Source organism: Dipteris shenzhenensis, chromosome 12 (assembly GCF_047967505.1).
Source record: "Dipteris shenzhenensis isolate YYH24624 ecotype China chromosome 12, Dip_SZ_1.0, whole genome shotgun sequence".
NCBI classification, from domain to species: domain Eukaryota; kingdom Viridiplantae; phylum Streptophyta; class Polypodiopsida; order Gleicheniales; family Dipteridaceae; genus Dipteris; species Dipteris shenzhenensis.
In genome coordinates, this window is record NC_141607.1 from 761,918 (window position 1) to 780,485 (window position 18,568).

Consider the following 18,568-nt stretch of genomic DNA (forward strand, 5'->3'; position numbering starts at 1 on the left):
GGAGTAGCATACCAATGGTTTGTAAGCTAGCTCTTCATCTACTGTGGTGAAGAACGTGGAGGTCTATTGAACTAAGGCCAGGCTATGGATCTTCCATATGATTTCCAAAGTTGGGGGCTGAACTAATGGCTCTAATGTGGGGTGCTGAGTTCCAAAGATTGCGCTTCGGGGTCCTAGTCTATGGCATGGTGAGGATGATTTTGTTTGCTAACTTGGATCAAGAGTCTTGACTCAGTGGTATCAAAGCAGATGTTTGTGAGCTGAACCGGAGTGGAATGATTGGAGCTTCTTAGTTGTGAGTGGTTGCAACTTTCTTGGTTGATAAAGTTTTTTTTATAGCTTCGTTTGTGATAAGTTAGTGGCAATCGAAAAGGCTTCCTCATGCTATTCTATTGGTTGTAAAATCTCAGGTAGCGTTGAGGAGAAAGATAAGAGATTGGAAAGACCTAGATGGAGAGAGTGTAGAGTGAAGTTTTAAGCCAAAATAAGCTCTGCTGTTTTCTGAAAAGCAATTTGTGATTCTCCACTTGTTAATAGAGAGGGAGAAGCATAAAGTGCTTTAACAGATTATCCTTTCAAGAGCCTTTTTTTTGGAGGGAGAAGCACAAAATGCTTCAGTAGATTATCCTTTCCAGAGCCTTCGTTTCTAGACTTGTATTTGCTCACTGAACTGATTATGTTGATTGGTTGAGTGAGAGCATCTTGTCGGTGTTTTGTATACTTATGGTGGTAATTGTTCACAACCCATAGAGCTCATATATCTAGTATTTTGTTGTCCTGACAGAGGAATAAAGCAGTCTTGGCAGTGATCAACAGCCATACTAGTGCTGTAGCAGCACAATGAGAGACTCATGTTTCAGCCAATGCTTGCTTGAATGACAAAGGGACTCAGGCAAGTGTGATTTTGAGCTCAGCATGGGTTGTGAGACAGCTTGACGTCTGTCGACACTTGAAATTTCCATCAAGTGGGTTTATGATTAATGCGTTATAATGCTTAGTTTATTTTTGGGGGGTGATGAATAGTCACTTATTTTTTTCTTTTGTCTTTTTTCTTTTTTTTTGGGGGGGGGGGATGATGCTTAGTCACTATCTTGTTGAGTGGCTAAGGTTCTGCATGGGTTTTGAACGAAATACTGTTACGTGTGTAGGGTAGAGAGACAAATTGCAAGCAATAGTAAGCTTTAGGCATTGTGGCAGATTGCTAGAGCTGTAAAGCTATCTTGAATAGTTATAGTCAGTTACTATAGAATGCTCTCGAAATGAATACTTGCAGAAAGTCAAAGACTTATACACACTAAGGCACACAGAGAGAGACAGTGAAAGAGTGTGTGCTCTTCATTTTGTATTTGCCTTGTTGGACAGATTTTACAGATTCTCTTCTTCCTTGAAATTCTTGGTCTAGTCCATCTGCTTTCTCCCACCTCTAGATTGTGGGAGCTGCTTCTTTATCTGTTAACCCTAGTAGGGTGTCCCCTTCGAGTTAGAATCTTGACTAGACACAAAGTAGAAACCCCATAAGGGTTGAGCTAGCATCTCACCTCATCAGTATGTCCAGCCATCCCTAAGCCTGAGGCCTGGACCACCGTGAGAGCAGGTCTTGTGTCCCATACGACACGACCCTTCCTCTAGCTACTGCTAATAGGTCAACATCCACGTGAGACATGTGATCTCGATATCAGTCCCATATGGCTGTAAATTAATTCAAGAGGGATCTTCCTCTTGCTGCCGACATGTGCCTTGATTAGGAGCTGTAAATTAATTCAATAGTGACCTTCCTCTTGGCTCACAATTGGGGAGTTTGTTGGAGATATCATAGCCAAAGAGTGTGTTGGTGTGTAGTACTAGGTGATCTAGTACTAGTCTATGTGTGTGAGTCATGTGTGAGTGCCACGTGTCATCATGGGACTTATCCCATATGCACTAGGTGCTAGTGTGTGAGTGAGTAGCCTATATAAGGCTTGTACTTCACTTGTCTTGTCATACTTGATGAATGAATGAAAGCCTTTTGTCATGTCTTCATTTGAGCATGTAAAACTTTGAAAATTGAAAAATATAGGAATTTTGAACAACATTGATTCATGCCATCAGAAGCAGGAGCTCTTCTCTATACGTGATTTTGAACAACTATGTTGCACGAACAATATTAGGAAACATTGAACAACAGTGATCTGCAATCAAGGGCTCTCTATATGTGCCTTTGAACAGCAGCCACATTGCATAAAAGTCATGAGATGTAGAGGCCACCTCTCCCCATGTAGAAACCTTGAACAACAGTAATGCATGCAATCTGCTCTCTTCCTCTCCGTTTGGTGTCATCTACCTGGTAAGCCCATGCAATCAGAAACACAATGTACTGCTTTATCTTCCTCCCTCTTATGTTGTCACATAATGAATGCTCTTTATCTGGCAAGGCCCGTTCTCCCGCACTGTTTCCCCATCTCTTATTCTTCTACGTGTGGAACTTTGAACAACAGTGAGCATGCCATAAGAAGCAAAGGCTACCTCTCAGCCGCCTTCCTTTTGTGAATGTTGTAACTCGTCCAAATAATATTCAATGCACTGATCAGAAGCTGAGGATGCTACTCAATTAATCCAATGGAGCAGAAAAGCACACTACAAGTGACGTGGAAAACCAAGTAGCGGAGAACTCATAAAATCCGGGATGTTAGTTTTTCACAGATAAGCATTCTATGAGACAACTGTTTTCTTGCAAGGAACAAAGGACGACAATGGATTTAGCAAGCCTGGACCACGCAGATATACACAAATAAAGAGATTAATAATAATGTGCAGAAATCATATTGGGTAGCAAGATAGGGATTCTTGGAGTTCATATCCAGACTTGAAAGCTGTGTACTACATCTGTTTTCCTCACGAACTACTGTTCCAAACAAATTCCTGATAAACACTGTTTTTATCAGTAGAACAAAATGGGGTAACTCTAAAAGCTACATCACAATGCTCTGCAGTCCAATCATCCTGGGCTTACATTTCACCATGTTTCAATAGGGCTTCTCTGCATTCCTGACCTTTGGAAACTATAATGAATATTCTTGTGGCCACGACACAAGTTGTTGCGATCCCCATGCAAGATGATGATTTTCAAAACTGCCATAAGATCCTTCCTCTAAAGGAATGCGATATGGTGAAAATGATAATTTATTATTGCCAGCATGCCTTGAGAAAATTAAATTAAGCAATGTGAAAGCTTCAAAATGTTATTATGCCGCCTTGATTTTAAAAATAGGCTACTAACATTTAATGACACATTCTCCAATCGTAACCGGGTTGGCTCTTTGCAGCTTGACTGTCATGGAGGGGCGGATCAGCTCCCTGCAACAAAAGTTACACAGTGAGATAAGGTGCACCAGGATAACAGAAGGAGAAAGGTAAGGCATCTCCAAGGCAGCTCAGCTATGTGCAAAGCGACACTTCCTCCCATACTTGCTGCCTGCAGGACTGCTGTAATTTCTTCAGACCTGAAAGACCGAAATTCAGGAGTACCACAAATGCAAGCTTAGATGTGTATATGCTATATACTGCGTACCTTCTTTTGCCATTCCTGCAGTGGTGAACACCCAAACAGGTAAACTGTTGTCCCAGGCTGAAAAACCCACAACCATCATCAATAATTTAATAACAAAAATCAATCTCATCAAGCAACATGGCTATGCACAACTTTTACTTTTAGCTCGGAGTCATCAGGCCAAATGGGGTAGTACTGTGGTTCCATCCTCATGAAATAATGGGCGTCAATCTGTTTTGGATCGTCCCAACCTGACTTTCTTGTGGCTGTTAAATGATCAAGCAAGTCATTTTAAAACGTCATTCTACTTTGCTTCTGTGCTTACTTCCTATAATAAAAGAAGCACAAGCAGGAGTCCTTTCCTTTTTTAATTAAGGAGAGAATGCATAACCGTATAACCTAACTTTCTTGTGGCTGTTAAATGATCGAGCAAGTCATTTTAAAATGTCATTCTACTTTGTTTCTGTGTTTACTTCCTATCATATAAGAAGCACAAGCATGAATCTGTTTTGGATCGTCCCAACCTGACTTTCTTGTGGCTGTTAAATGATCAAGCAAGTCATTTTAAAACGTCATTCTACTTTGCTTCTGTGCTTACTTCCTATAATAAAAGAAGCACAAGCAGGAGTCCTTTCCTTTTTTAATTAAGGAGAGAATGCATAACCGTATAACCTAACTTTCTTGTGGCTGTTAAATGATCGAGCAAGTCATTTTAAAATGTCATTCTACTTTGTTTCTGTGTTTACTTCCTATCATATAAGAAGCACAAGCATGAATCCTTTCCTTTTTAAGTAAGGAGAGAATGCATAACCTTATAACCTCTACCTGATTCTGCATTTGCGACTCCATGTTTTGTGAGCGGTCAGAGTGTAAAGGCAGCCCTAAAAAGATCCATGACAATAACAAAGCACAAGCATGAGTCCTTCCCTTTTTTAAATAAGAAGAGAATGCATAACCTTATAACCTCTGCCTGATTCTGCATTTGCGACTCCATGTTTTGGATCGTCTCAACCTGACTTTCTTGTAGCTGTTAAACGATCGAGCAAGTCATTTTAAAACGTCATTCTACTTTGTTTCTGTGCTTACTTCCTATAATAAAAGAAGCACAAGCATGAGTCCTTTCCTTTTTAAATAAGGAGAGAATGCATAACCTTATAGCCTTTACCTGATTCTGCATTTGTGACTCCATGTTTTGTGAGCGGTCAGAGCGTAAAGGCAGCCCTAAAAAGACCTATGACAAAAAAAAAGCACAGATAAGTTTCCTTTATGGCGAGCTCCTAACGCAAAAGCATAGAGTCATTTATAAGCAAATTTTAGAATGAAGGCTATTTATAACCCTAGTTTTTAAACGCAAAAGCAAGTAGAGTGGCGTTTTAACACTCGTTTCTTTGGGTCAATAGACTCCATGCTGCCATAAGTTAAGCAGAATGTTCTGGCATGTTTTTCAGTCGTCATCTGTCTACTTTTTTATTGTATCTCACGCTCAGGGTGCTTCACGACGAGCTGGAAACGTTACCAACGACTTGTATTTTTTTATCGCCTCTCAGGAGTCAGGATCTCTTATGAGGAACAGAACAGGTTTCAACTTCCAACATGCTATTTCGGTGTTGCTGTTGCTGTTGAGACTCATGCTTGCATGGAGCGGAAACTGGGAATCTCTTACAGGCTCCTTGTGGGCGTTCGACTGTGCACATATGAGTGAAGACAAATCATAAGCTATAAATGTTTTGGATTGAAATCTCTGTCTGCGTTGTATGTGAGCGCTGTCCATATGTATTTGTGTGAGCGAAATTTGCTTTTACGTATGTAGTGCAAGCATCACGTAACAAGCGTTCCATAGAGATCCTTCGGCATTTCATTTAAAAAAAAGAGCCGATCATGTCCCAAACCATGATCGGACTAGGAGTCAGTCGAACCTGGGACGATGTTGTTTGAATTCTAAGAGCCCGGCACAACTAACGACACTACCCAAGCCCACTTGTCGCTCGTGCATTTTGATTGGAGGCCTTCGATTGTGGTTAGGACTTTGCCTACACCCAACTTGTGAATATCTTGGCGCGATCAATCTTGCGAGTGGACCTTTGAAGTGTCTTTCCACGAAGCACCAGCACTCATATTTCATCACATTGTATCCCTTAGTAATGTATGTGTGCGCGCACACGCATGAGTGTGTGTGTGTGTGTGTGTGTGTGTGTGAGAGAGAGAGAGAGACAGAGCTTTGGGGTTTGACAAAAGCACTCTAGCAAGGCAATACTAATATGCATAATGCTTACTTGGCCACCAGATTTCACAAATTAGAACTCTCGATAGGGTCTGCAAAAAAGTCCCCAAGTGCTAAATTGGAGGCTTGCATGTGGAGATATTTCATTCACAAAATGGTGATAAAAGGGAATTTGAGTCATTCGACAACTCAAGCCTCCAGCCATGAAACTAGTAATTTATTCTTATAACTAAAAGGGAGGTAAATGCCTAATTATAAGCTCCAATTGTCACGCTCCCCCCTCGTTCCTTTCTTGCTCCCCCCCCTCGCTTTCCCCCCTGCCCCTCGTACTCTATGTTAGTCCCTTTGAAACTAGTGAATAAAGAACAACTTTTTTTTTAAAAAAGCCATTGGGAGATATAAGCAACCTATACCACTTCATCATCGAATTTTTGGTTAATTAATATCCTTTTAAAATCTTAGGTTTCAAACATACACCCCCCTTGCCAAAAAAAAATCCGAAAAAGAAAATAAAATTATAGGTTTTAAAGTTTAAGGTATTGAGCATAAGCATAATCTTTGGTTTTTGATGTACTCAGTTGCCTTTTTATTTGAATCCCTGTTTGAAACCTTTGTGTACTCCATCATAAGATTTTGCATAAGGATCTTTGTTTAGAGCCCTGGAAATTTAACTATCTGTAATCTTGAATTCTAGATTGTAAATATAACCTTTATTTAGTAATGCAAAGCCTTTATGATTTCAAAAGCAATGTTAGGTTTCAATAATTGTGCATATAATTATGATTTAAGGCCAACCATTTTGAATTGCTATCACGTAGGTATGGGAACAAAAGGGATCCTTGCCTATAGGTAGTCCCCTCTTGTAGTTGAATGTTGTGTATTCTTACAAACACTACATGATCTCTCTTGAAATTATTGGCAACAACCCCTTTATCATTGTTAAATACAATTTCAAGTGTTGAAATTGGAAACCTTAACAATTGTTGAAATGCATTGGATGAAGTCTCTAAGGAGGGAATAAAAGTTGTAGATGGTAAGGGTGGTCCAAATCGTTACATAAAAAGCAAGGTGCTCGAGCATCTTCGTCAGACATCTTTGATGCGAAATTTGTAATGTATGAGTATTATGTGATAGATTAGGATATATCTACTTCTTGTGCACGAAATACTCATGAATGGTTTTGACACCTTTCGTTCAATCCAAATCTTATTGGAACCATCCACCCTTGTCAACCATGTCAATGAATGGGGCAAGACAAAACCCGAAGCATTAACATGTCAACGATTTTAGACACATGGAAGTGACTTTCACGTTCGGGAAATTTAAGCTACAAAACACAATGCTTTGAATTCATTTTTGTGCTTTGTAAGCATTCTTTGTTCTTTTGGTACAAAATAATGATTTTTGCCAAGAGGGAAACTCAAGTATTTTTGGGAGGGCAAATGGTGTGCTTCTCCTATGAGTGATCCGAAAGGGGCTCGAAAGCTACTACTTTATAGGCCCATAAATGTTGATTGCCAAATCCAAAAATTTGCAAGACATGATCTACATGATTATGTTTGTGACATTTATCAATAATGTATTACTATCAAATCAAAAGCTTTTTTGAACTTGCATGGTTTTATCTTACAATTCATGAACTTTAAGACCTCCTAGTGGCTCTCACCTAATTCACTAATTTGTTTTCTCACCATGCTCCCCATTAATGTACTATGAAGGTCCTTAATTTTACAATTCCCTTACTTACCCTAGTGATAAGGATTTATTTTTTGTTTGAGAAATTTAATATATATTTCGAGGATATTAGAAATGTAGTGCGCCAATTCGTCAAAACTCATACTTAAGAAGATTTGAAGGAATGGCCTTCGCAATTCAATCAAAGAGACTTAACCTGAAGCGACACATCTAAAAGGGATGGATCTTCAAAACTTGTACTCAAGACCAATTACCTTAATTCATAAAGAGACTTATCACTAAGCTTCACATCTAATAGAGATGGATCGTTAGAGCAAACATTTACTCGAACCACTGGACTTCTCAGTTCAATAAAAAAAAAGACTTACCACTAAGCCAGACACAACTGTTATGACAAAACATTAAGCCTTAAATACTCGCCCTCATAAATAGGAGTGTTAACCATCCCCTCCCCAAACTAGACTAATGATAGTCAAGTTCCCCAACCTTCCTCCTATCATATGAATAATCCCACACATCTTTTTCAATGAGGGGACCTATTTTAGGAGATACATACATACATATGCACCCACATAGGTTTTCATGTATGTACCCATGCATAAATGCTTACTTGTATAAGGGTTCTAGAAACTTTTAGACTTCCACGTCTATTTCTTTGTAGGTTGATTTTTTCGTAATTTTCATTCTCAATCCTCATTCTACTACCACATTTACTCTTTGGATTTAATGTTGGAGAATTGAGATGAGAACACCTTATTTTATATTCTGTTCTGCAACACCAGATCTCAAATTCGAGTCTCGTTGTATTGAATTTCAAGCAGGTTATCAAGACCGTTATAACTCCCGCTGAATAATCGGACTATCATGTTCGAGAGGATTGCTGAAAAATTGATGACAATGAGCACAAGAGAAACAGGCTCTTCTCTCCGAAATTCACTACCATTCAGTACGGATTGTGTATAGTGGCCTCATCCACGCTCTACGCTCTATTAATGCAGACCAGCAAACTTTTACGGCCGACGAAATACACGAAGACTTATATATCTGCAGTGTCGATGTGTTGACAGTCTCCCAGCTCTTGCCTTGCCAGGTTGTATCAATAGGGGTGGCAAAGCTTCAGCATCATCTTATGCTTTTATACAATCTATCGAAGGCCAGTTCCTACGCTTCAATAGGCTTCGTGTACGCGAAGGTTTATTTCAATCGGTCCGGTCAATCGCATAACCATCGTCTTACAATTCTTCGAGCGAAACAGAGGTACGATGACAATTATTTTTGCAAAATCACGAAGCGGAAATCCACATAGGTGTACCAAAAAAGCTAGCGGATCGGTCCGTTCACGCAAAACATAAATTCTAGCTGCTGCGAAAGATTGAGGCTGGCAGAGTGGAGAGGTTTGGGTAGCAATTCTGACTCGATAGCAGACAGAAACAGAGCGTGTCTAAAGTGGAGAAATAAGTTGACGTCACAGTAGACAAACAGGGCGTTTTGTGAGACGTTTAGAGATTGATCCGCAAAGAAGGTCGCGGTCGTCCGTCGCAACTTCTGAAAGGTCGCTGAATGCTCAATTCCTGTAAGGCTTAGACATCGGAACTGCCTGCACAGCACAGAGATATCATAAGCTTGTAATAGACGACGCCTAGTGGCAATCATGCGCCTCGAAATACGCAGGCAGGCGCAGATATGTCCAATTTTATGCGCCAGTTCCACCTCAAGGGCAAAGGAAGGTTCGTTTCAGCGTAGTTCAGCGAAATTACCTATATACGAGCATCATCCTGGGAGAATGGACAATTCAAGAAGATAAAGCACAGATACTGTGCCTTTGGTGTGCGATAGGCAACAAAGACGTGCCAAAACGGCAACATCTACGCCTTCATCATTCATTTCAGCGTCTACACAATGACTCTCACCTCTGGCGGTTGTGAGAAGAGGTGTTGCATGCAGCCGTGCCAATGTCGATGGCCAGCCATGGTGTCTTAAAATCAGGATCCAGAATGTACTCGACGGGATCCGGCGGAGCCAGGTATGAAGAAGGGGGGGTGTATCGAAATTAGGCACATTGAAGGTGGCGAGGAGGGGGAGGCATGGCGGAAGAAGAGGGAGGAGGAGCTTAATGAGACGCCATAGTTCAGGAAGTGTGAAGCTCCCATGGAAAAGGAGGATGGCGAGGAGGAGGCTGGGACGCCATCGCCCCTCCCCTCCTCCTCCTCCTGCTGCTGAGCTCCAAACAACACCACACCTCACAAAGAAGAAGAAGACGACGACGAAGAAGCACAGCAGAGCAGAATTCAAATGAGAAAATGGACTCCCAAAACAGTCCACGCCAGTTCTTTACAGACCCGGAATGCCTCCCCGCGACCATTCCAACCCGAGCCAAATTCGGACAGCAGAAGCCTTTGGAATCCCTAAGGGTGCAATTTCAACTTAATCAAGGAGAGCTGGTGGTTTTAGCGGAGGCCTTGAGTTTGTGGTCTACCAATTATGTGATGGATCCTTTTGGGTACTGAAGATTGAAAGATAAGTGGGGCCTACGACATAGGGTTAATTAGTGGAGCAATAGATTGGAAAATATTTGGAAGCTCGGTGGTGTCGGTAAAGTCAAGTTTATGCTCTAGAAGGTACTTCACCACTTGTAAGCTAGAGGCAGACTTTTCAAACGGTTGTTGGAGGAAAAGTGGCATAATTGAATTCCATCAACGATAAGGTCATAATCTCATGATTCATCATGTGATAATATAAGAACAAAGATGAAGATTGGGGTCTATGGATTCCTTGAAGGAAACCTTGACTAAAGGAAGCGAAGGTTAAGGACTGTTGTCCTAGTTGGCCCAAACAGGAGGGGTAGGGCTTGGACATTGGCAACAAAAGATGTTATGATGCTATTTTACTAGGAGAGATTTGATGTGATGGCTCATCGTTTAAGCTGCCCTAAGGAGGCATTATGTGGGGGAGTGATATGCCATTGGAGCCTACTCTTGATGCTACCTTGCTTGGGGAGACTTATCATGAACCTCACATGGGTAGAGGATGAGGAGGTAATGAGTAGGCATTGAGTGGGTGTTTGGGTCCATTGTGAGTCCATTGATCCTCGTGTGAATTGACAACAAATGGAAGGGCCAATCTCGGGTGCTCCCTAACCAAGCCTCTAGCATTTAGGATGACCACCCTCGCCACCATCTATACCTAGGGCATCTGTGTAGAGTCACATGCACCCTTGCAGGAAATCCAATAGATTTGTTCTTGTCGTAACTAAAAATTATTGCAAGAAATCCCATAGATTTGTTCTTGTCGTAACCAAAAATTATATCCTTAGAAATGCTAGGTTTTTTCTCTCTTTTTTGGGAGATGTAATGATTTCATTAGCTACATATGAGGGCGTCACATAGAAATACCTCCAAAGCACAAATTCCCTTGTAGCAAGGTCTATCTTACCTATCATCTCAAGCTCCTCCTACAACCTTAACCCCTTCACGAGACCCTTATATACCCTTGAGCTTTCTTGTATCCTCCTTACCTCCGCCTCTTGGATTCAATGTCCCCCTTTCATTCGGAGGACCATGATGCTCATGTAGTGATCCTTGGTAATTGTTGGAGCGTGGCTAGGACTCTGAGAATAGTTTCCTCTGCCTTCCAACATTGTTTCAATTTAGTGCAACTTGAGCTAGTCTTTCATTCTTGTTTCTTGACCTATGGAAGTGAGTTGGCCTAGGGTAACCTATAATATGACAAGGTGGTTTGGACATAATTTATACCTCTTGGCATTGTTGGCTTTCAAGCATTAGGATTTGTGACACATCTTTTGCGTTTCCAACGCTTTCCATGCATCCATTGGCGACTCCTTTTCCCTAATGATTGGAATCACTATGTCTTCAATGTTCATGTTAATTTGATTCAGAGACAATTGTGCTCTTTCATCACATTGTGCTTGCTTGCTCTTTTGCATCCACTGCCATCAATAGTGTTGTTAATATTGATGTTGGAGTTTTAGGTCTTGTCTCTTTTTCAATTCCTATGTTCTAATATTTCTTTAGTTAGAAGTTCACAAGTTGCAATCCTCAATTGCTAAAGTTAAATGTCATGGGTAGAGGATGAGGAGGTGATGAGAAGGCATTGTGTAGTCTAACCCAACATGGATAGAGGATGAGGAGGTGATGAGCAGGCATTGTGTGGGGGGATTGATATGAGCTTCTACCATTTTCTCCTTTGCATGGAGTCCATTCTATGGCCATTGACCCTCGTGTGATTTAAACTCTTAGGTTGATTACAACCTAAGAGTTCAAGATTACATATGGTTGATCCAATCATATTAATTTGGACGTAGGCTAAGACCCTTTTGCAATGGATGGGGTACAAAGATTTCAAACATTGCTTAGTATATCAAAAACTAAAGATTGTGCTTATACTTGAAAGCTTGAAATTGAATTCTTTTTTTTTGGGGGGAGGGGTTTTGGAGGAGATTTGTTTTAAACCTATGATTTTAAAAGGATATACAATTATTCGAAACCATTGGTTTTATGGTTAGAGGTTTGAGATTTCAAATTCCCTTACCCATATACACGACAATCTACCTCACTCTGTTTATATGAAATATCTTGACCAAGGTGGTGGTGTGAATTTTCTTCATAGTATGTGGGGACTTGTTTGGGGACCCTATCAAGAGTTGAAAATTTGTGAAATTTGGTGGCCAATGAAGTATTATGCATATTGCTAGTAATGCCTTGCTACAATGCTTTAGTCAAGCATTTTTTAAAAACCAACTCTCTCTCTCTCTCTCCACACACACACACACACACACACACACACACACATTACTAAGGGATTCACCTATCTCATGGAATCAAAATACAAGTGCTTCCAAACACACTTCAGAGTAGATTTTTACATAGATGAACACTAGTTAGTGTGATCTCCCTACATAATTCTAGCTCCATACCAAACGTTACAAAAGCAAATTTCTCACACATACATGACCACGCGTACGAAAAATGCTCACATGCAACAATCATCGCTCCCTCCATGCTAGCTACCATCAATGCACCAGTCATGCCTTTGAAATTGTACATCTTTAGACACTCATTTCTAGGATGACCAACGACAACCCCAATAGAAGTCATCCTTAGACTTCAATCCATAACATATGTAACTTATGATTTGTCTCCACTCATGCATGCAGTGGAACGTGACAACACCTTGTAAGAGATTCCAAGTTTCCACCCCATGCAAGCATCAATTCAACACCAACACCAACACCCCAATAGCACATTGTCATATCAACAGAAGTTGAAACTTGTTCTATTTGTCGTAATGAAGAGACTAACAGGCCACCCATAAGGGATCCTAAAAGACGATAAAAGATACAAGTCATTGGTAACAACTCCAACTCGTCATTAAGCACCCTAAGCCTAAGATACAACCAAAGATAGACAGATGACGACTGGAAAGCATGCCCAACCATTCTACATTTGGACCATTGCAATCAAAGAATGCATGGGAGATAGTTATGATTGTTAAATGGCATTCTCGTTGTTTTTGCATGTAAACCCTCGAGTTGTAAATAGCCTTGCCTTTTCATGCTTAGAGCTTGGTGCTACACAAGAAAATTTTATTGTGTCTTGTTTTTGTTATAGATCTTTTTATAGGTGCCTTTACACTCCAAAACATTGAGTCAACTATGCAAAAGGTTAGACAAGCTATGCATTCTCCTTATTTAGAAAAGGAAAGAACTCATGCTCGTGCTTCTTTTATTATAGGAGTCAGCACAATAGCAAAGTAGAATGGAGTTTTAAAATAACTTTCTCGAACATTTTATAGCCATAAGAAAGTTAGGTTCTGACGATCCAAAACATATCGACACCAATAATACTTGACAAGGATGGAAAAGAAGTGCCACACAATACTACCCCGTTTGGCCTGATGACTCCGAACTGACAATACTAGTTGTGCATAGCTATGTTGCCTAACAAGATTGATTTTTTTTTAAAAAACTGTTGATGACGATTGTGGGTTTCCAGGCCGGGACAACAATTTACACATTTGGGCGTTCACCACTGCAGGAATGGCAAAAGAACATACATAGTATTTAGCATATACACATTTGAGCTTGCGGAAAACATGTGGTGAGAGCTCCAAAGTATGAAGATGATTCAAGCTCTCAGAAGAGGCACATGCGATGTCGAAGTTGGATTCGGGGCCTGACTCTTACAGTTAGAGGCAAGAGGGTTCATGCATATAAAAAATTTAGGTGCTGATTGAATCTGATAGTACCATACACTCCCATGACTCCATCTTTATATATTGCTTAAGCCTTAGCATTTGCAAACTAGCACGTGCTGCATGCTTGCTGCAGCCTGCTTCGCATCCCTGTGCTGGTCCAACTTGTGAGATTGTACATCCAGTGTATTACAATCGTCGCTGTGGAGCCTGTAGGAGCGTACAGTACTACAGTGTACCTGTGACTAATGACCACACTACAGTTCCTGCCATACAGCCTGACTTCAACCTGCCGTACAATCTGCCGTACACCCTCAAACCTATTCAACATGGAGCCTGGGTCCTAGTGTACAATTTGCCGTACAGCCTGCGTGCAACCTTTTTTGAATCTGCCGTACAACCTTGGTAAGTTGCTCCTGGGTACAATTTGCTGTACAAGCAACCTGTTCTTACTCCTTGCGAAAAACCCTTTTTCTATTCCAAGCAGCCATTTGCAGCCAGCTCTGCCTATTTTCTGAAAAAACCAATTTGTAGCCAGTTTTCCGCAGGCAGCCCCCTTTCTTGCTCAGTTTTTCTGAAAAAGCCCTCTTTCTATTTCAGCCAGTCCACCATTCCTGTTTTCTATTCCTCAGTGACCAGTCTATCTTCTTCTATTGCAGAAATCCCCCCTTCATAATGCCAAGAGCGGCACTCCACACCATCTTGACAGGTCCAGATACAAGGTGATCATGTAGCAGAAAATGGAAGAACAAGTATTGCGGTGAGTATTTTAACAGCATTTCTACGTGTTTGGTTTGACATGTCTCTAAGCTTGGTGGAAAGGAATTGGACCTTGCCCCAATGTTCCACAGGATGTTGCACATCAGGTGTTGAGAGAGCAGTCTTTATTCGAGGGGGGCAATCTTCTACTTCTACAGGGGAACGCAAGGATGAGCTACTTCAGCTCATTCATGAGCAGGAAATTCAGGTTGAGCATTCAGCTTTGGCTTGCCTCCATGAGGACGAGTTGAAACTGTGGATATTGATGTCCCATGTCCACATCTAGGTGCAGCTCGTCGTAGACCTGCCACTGCTACACAAAGCACACTACCTGGGAGACGGAGCACTTTGCAATGGACAAAAGAGCGCATGAGGATTGCAGAGATTAAGGTCCGCAGGATAATGTTGATTGCAACAATGTCACAAGAACCCATCATTGGCAGAATATGATCAAAGTTGTGGCTGCAGTCAGATGTGGATCTTGGTATGGAGTAGATTACAAGAGTATGAATTAATAATGCCCTTACAGCTATCAAGGAAGGATGGATGTAGTATCCTACTGATGGAGTGTAGGAGCATAATCAATATACTAGTCTCATCTTGCTTTCTTGCGTGCAGTGGATGCTGGGGTGATTCACGCTTTATTTTCACGGGGGTAGAGAATGTAGTGACGGTTGTTGACAGATAATCCAATCAATTGCCAAAAGATGGGGAAGATGGGGAGTCATGTGGACTCCATGCGCTGTCCATTGCTTGGACATTCTCATAGAGATTTTGGGAAGCTCCCTTAGATTAGTGCAATAGTAATAGAGGCCAAGCAAATCATGTCCCTCTTCTGGAAGGTAACGGCCTCTTTCCATCCTAAGGGTGTACAGCACCTTAGAGATTATACGCCCTTCCAAGACAAGGTTTACTCTCTTTACTCTTCACTCTTGAGTCTTGCCGTTTACAGATTTATCATTTATGATTGGCTAAAGTGGCAACTAGCAAGCTGCAGTTTGAGTCTTGACTCTTGAGTCTTGCACATGTTAAAACTATTTTACAAGTTTATGGCCATGGCACTCCAAAATTGTGGACCTTTGCACTCGTATCCTTTCCTGGGTGAGCATTAAAATTTTTTATTTGCCATTTAGCAAGCCGCAAATTCTACTTGACAGCTAACTTTGTGATGATAATTTATTCTACAGGATTACTCTGTAGGAGCTTGTGAGAGAAACTGGAGTGCTTACTCACTTGTGCATACGAAGATCAGAAACTGGTTGAGCACACAATGATTATAAAGATTCGTGTTTTGCAGGGCAAATCTTAGGCATGTCAAAAGGTTAAGGTCATTAGTGAGACCAATGCAGGTACACTGTATGACCAATGAGCAAGTGGCAAGGTCTAATACGTATTTCAAAATAAGGTATACAGTATCATGTTACATGTATGACCAATGCTAACTTGAGCCATATTACTCGTAACTTTGCACTAATGCAGGTAAATCCAGATCGCGTCAAACTTAACCCCCAGATGATGCTCTACGTGATGAAGAGTAAGAGGAGATATATGCCCATCTTCATAGGGAGCTGGAGATTCTGGATCGGCGTGTGACTCATATTCATGCTCATATGAGCACACCCCACTGTTTCAGTTGGAGATGTTCCTCTAGGTCGAAGCACATGACATGGGCATGGGCGTGATCACCTCTCTGATGTCCTTGCTCCTGCTCTAGTGCCACAGGAGTCTGCAGAGGGGGAGGCATTGGAGGCTCTTGAAGAGGTGGTCGAACGAGAGCCTCTGTATGACGATGAGCGCAACACAGTCACTAGGAGACGTTGATGTATTCCTATTTCGAAGGACATAATACATTATATGCAATGTAAACTTTATTTTTATGTCTTTTATATTTACTATTTTCTATTTAGCTTGGATCTTTGTTGCTGGACAATAGGCCTAGGCAATGCTACGTAGGTTGATGATTGATGAATGAATGTTACTAATATGATGTTCATTGATCATTATGAATCTATGTTATTTTTAAGTCTACTCCCCCTCCCCCTGAAAATATAAAAAAATCAATGGCTCTTACACCAAAACAGCCTGCAAACTGCAGCCTTGTAACAGTTCTGGAACCCCACAAATGGGCTGTTTATTCTTGCATTCCCCCTTCCATCCTATCCAAAATACTACCTAGTCTACTGCCCCCATGTCCTTTTCATATGGGGGCAGGGCTGACAGGTACAGCAATGACTTCTAACACCCCTCCCACTGACTCCTGTGGACATATACCCATCCGTCGAATGAGATGCTCCATCTAAGTCAAAGGCGTGATCCCTTGTCATGCAATAAATCAACACAATTGTACATGATCCCATAACCCATGGTACCCTTGAGATGCCACCTTATCTGCAAACATTCCTTCCAATGAGTCTCACTTGGCTGCAGGCATAGCAATCTGACTGAGGTAGAAAAGACTCCCAACCAACTGCTGATACTTCTTTGTATAATATCGCTTAAGGAACTCCAAACAATACTTTTCTTGTGAAATGAAAACCATGTCCTTGGTCCTGCCATGTCAAAATGCACTGAAAAAGTTCCTAGATCAGTCACATCAAACTCTTCGTTCAGAAGGGCTTTTACCTTCTTCATCTTCCCGTTGCTATCACGATCAGTATAAAAACAACATCATTCTCCTGCCCTGTCTCAATGGATGTACAAGTTGCGTTTGATAGACTATGAGGAAGGCCTATCTTTGTGAGTCATTGTCATTGCGTTTGTACCATGGTCCATGCTATAGGGGCCTGTTTCAGCCCATCGTGAGCCTTCAAGTCTTCATTCAGAAATGCAGACTTGTCACTTAACATCCATTTGATAGACAGGCCACTGATCGTGGATAAATAACCAATGCAATCACCATCGGAATAGTCTCCATGCCAACTATTGGGGAAAAGGTCTCCTCATAATGAAGACCGTCTACTGCGCATAGCCCTTGGCCACCAACCTGGTGTTGAACTACCCACTTGGTTCCCTAACATTCCTTTTGCCTGACCTGGTCACCAAAGTCCATGCCCACCACTCTAGGACATCCTTTGCTTCATCAACAGTTCTCACCTCCTTATTAGCACTAACTTCACCTTTGCGATATAGTCTTAAATTAAATTCCCTTCTACACATACGACAATTTTGTCTCAAGGTTGAGGATTCCGGCATCATTATTGATCTCGTAAATATCCTTTTGGATAGTCCAAGCCTCATGAGCCTTCATTGGAACATAAATATGCAGCAAGCTAGTGTTTGTAGTCGCACCAATGATAATGGCGAGGGCCTTTACATCTTGAAGCACCCAATCCTTGGCTGCCGCTACATCTGCGGGCATCACAACCTTTCCCAATGAGTCCTAGTCTTTAAGCTTCACCTCCACATCATCCATTATCCCCAATATCATTCTCACCACCTAGTGGCTTGGGATCTTCATCTTGCAAAGGGGGTAGTTGGTACCATCCAACTTGCCTGAATCCCCAAAGTTTGTAATGGGGCAACTATGGCAAGAGATAGACAACGGGTCTATAAGGAGAAGTATCTTATTGAACGCGGCTCTTCTCTTCCTTGTGAGGGAGTCGTATGGATGCTCACAAGTGCAGCAGTGACTTACACTTATCTCATAGGTTCCACATTGAGTGTAGTCGAGATGACTACAATACGTTAACATTGTGAGTTGCTCATGAAGGTCTTATGTGATCCAAGGGAGATATCACTATGCCACTGTCTTCGTTTCAAAGTAGCATGCCACAATCATACACTCATGCAACCACGAAGACATTGTCACAATCATCTCCCACATCAGTTGACTCAAAAACTTAACCCACAATCGAAATCTAGTGTAGAATATTGAGATGCCAAATGGTGGCGAAGTCCATGACCGCCGTCAACCAAAAGTAACCAGTAGTGGATTTAGCATGAAACCAATCAATTTTGGAGCAGAAAACTATGCTCGAAAGATGGAAACATCAGCCACAAAGGGAAAAAATCTTCAATCAAAGTTCTAGCTAGGCATATAAAGCCCAATGATGCTCGCGCTTTCTCTGCCTCCGGCGAGAGCCCTCTGCCCCGTCTCCAATTTGCATGCCTTGCTTCTCCTCCCTGCCCCTCAAAATTCGCATTTTTCTTCTCTCTTG

At 41.5% G+C, this 18,568-nt stretch overlaps 2 long non-coding RNA genes across 2 annotated transcripts; one reads left to right on the forward strand and one right to left on the reverse strand.

The window, feature by feature from the left end:
• Window positions 1-2,890: 2,890 nt before the first annotated feature.
• On the reverse strand, window positions 2,891-4,370 carry LOC147895644 (uncharacterized). The gene is made up of 5 exons (XR_015541905.1): window positions 4,352-4,370; window positions 3,723-3,792; window positions 3,548-3,604; window positions 3,257-3,333; window positions 2,891-3,108 (listed from the first exon to the last, which is right to left on the reverse strand). It is a non-coding gene; the product is annotated as an uncharacterized LOC147895644 (long non-coding RNA).
• A 10,555-nt stretch (window positions 4,371-14,925) lies between these two features.
• On the forward strand, window positions 14,926-16,292 carry LOC147895645 (uncharacterized). The gene is made up of 2 exons (XR_015541929.1): window positions 14,926-15,760; window positions 15,891-16,292. It is a non-coding gene; the product is annotated as an uncharacterized LOC147895645 (long non-coding RNA).
• The last annotated feature ends 2,276 nt before the right edge of the window (window positions 16,293-18,568 follow it).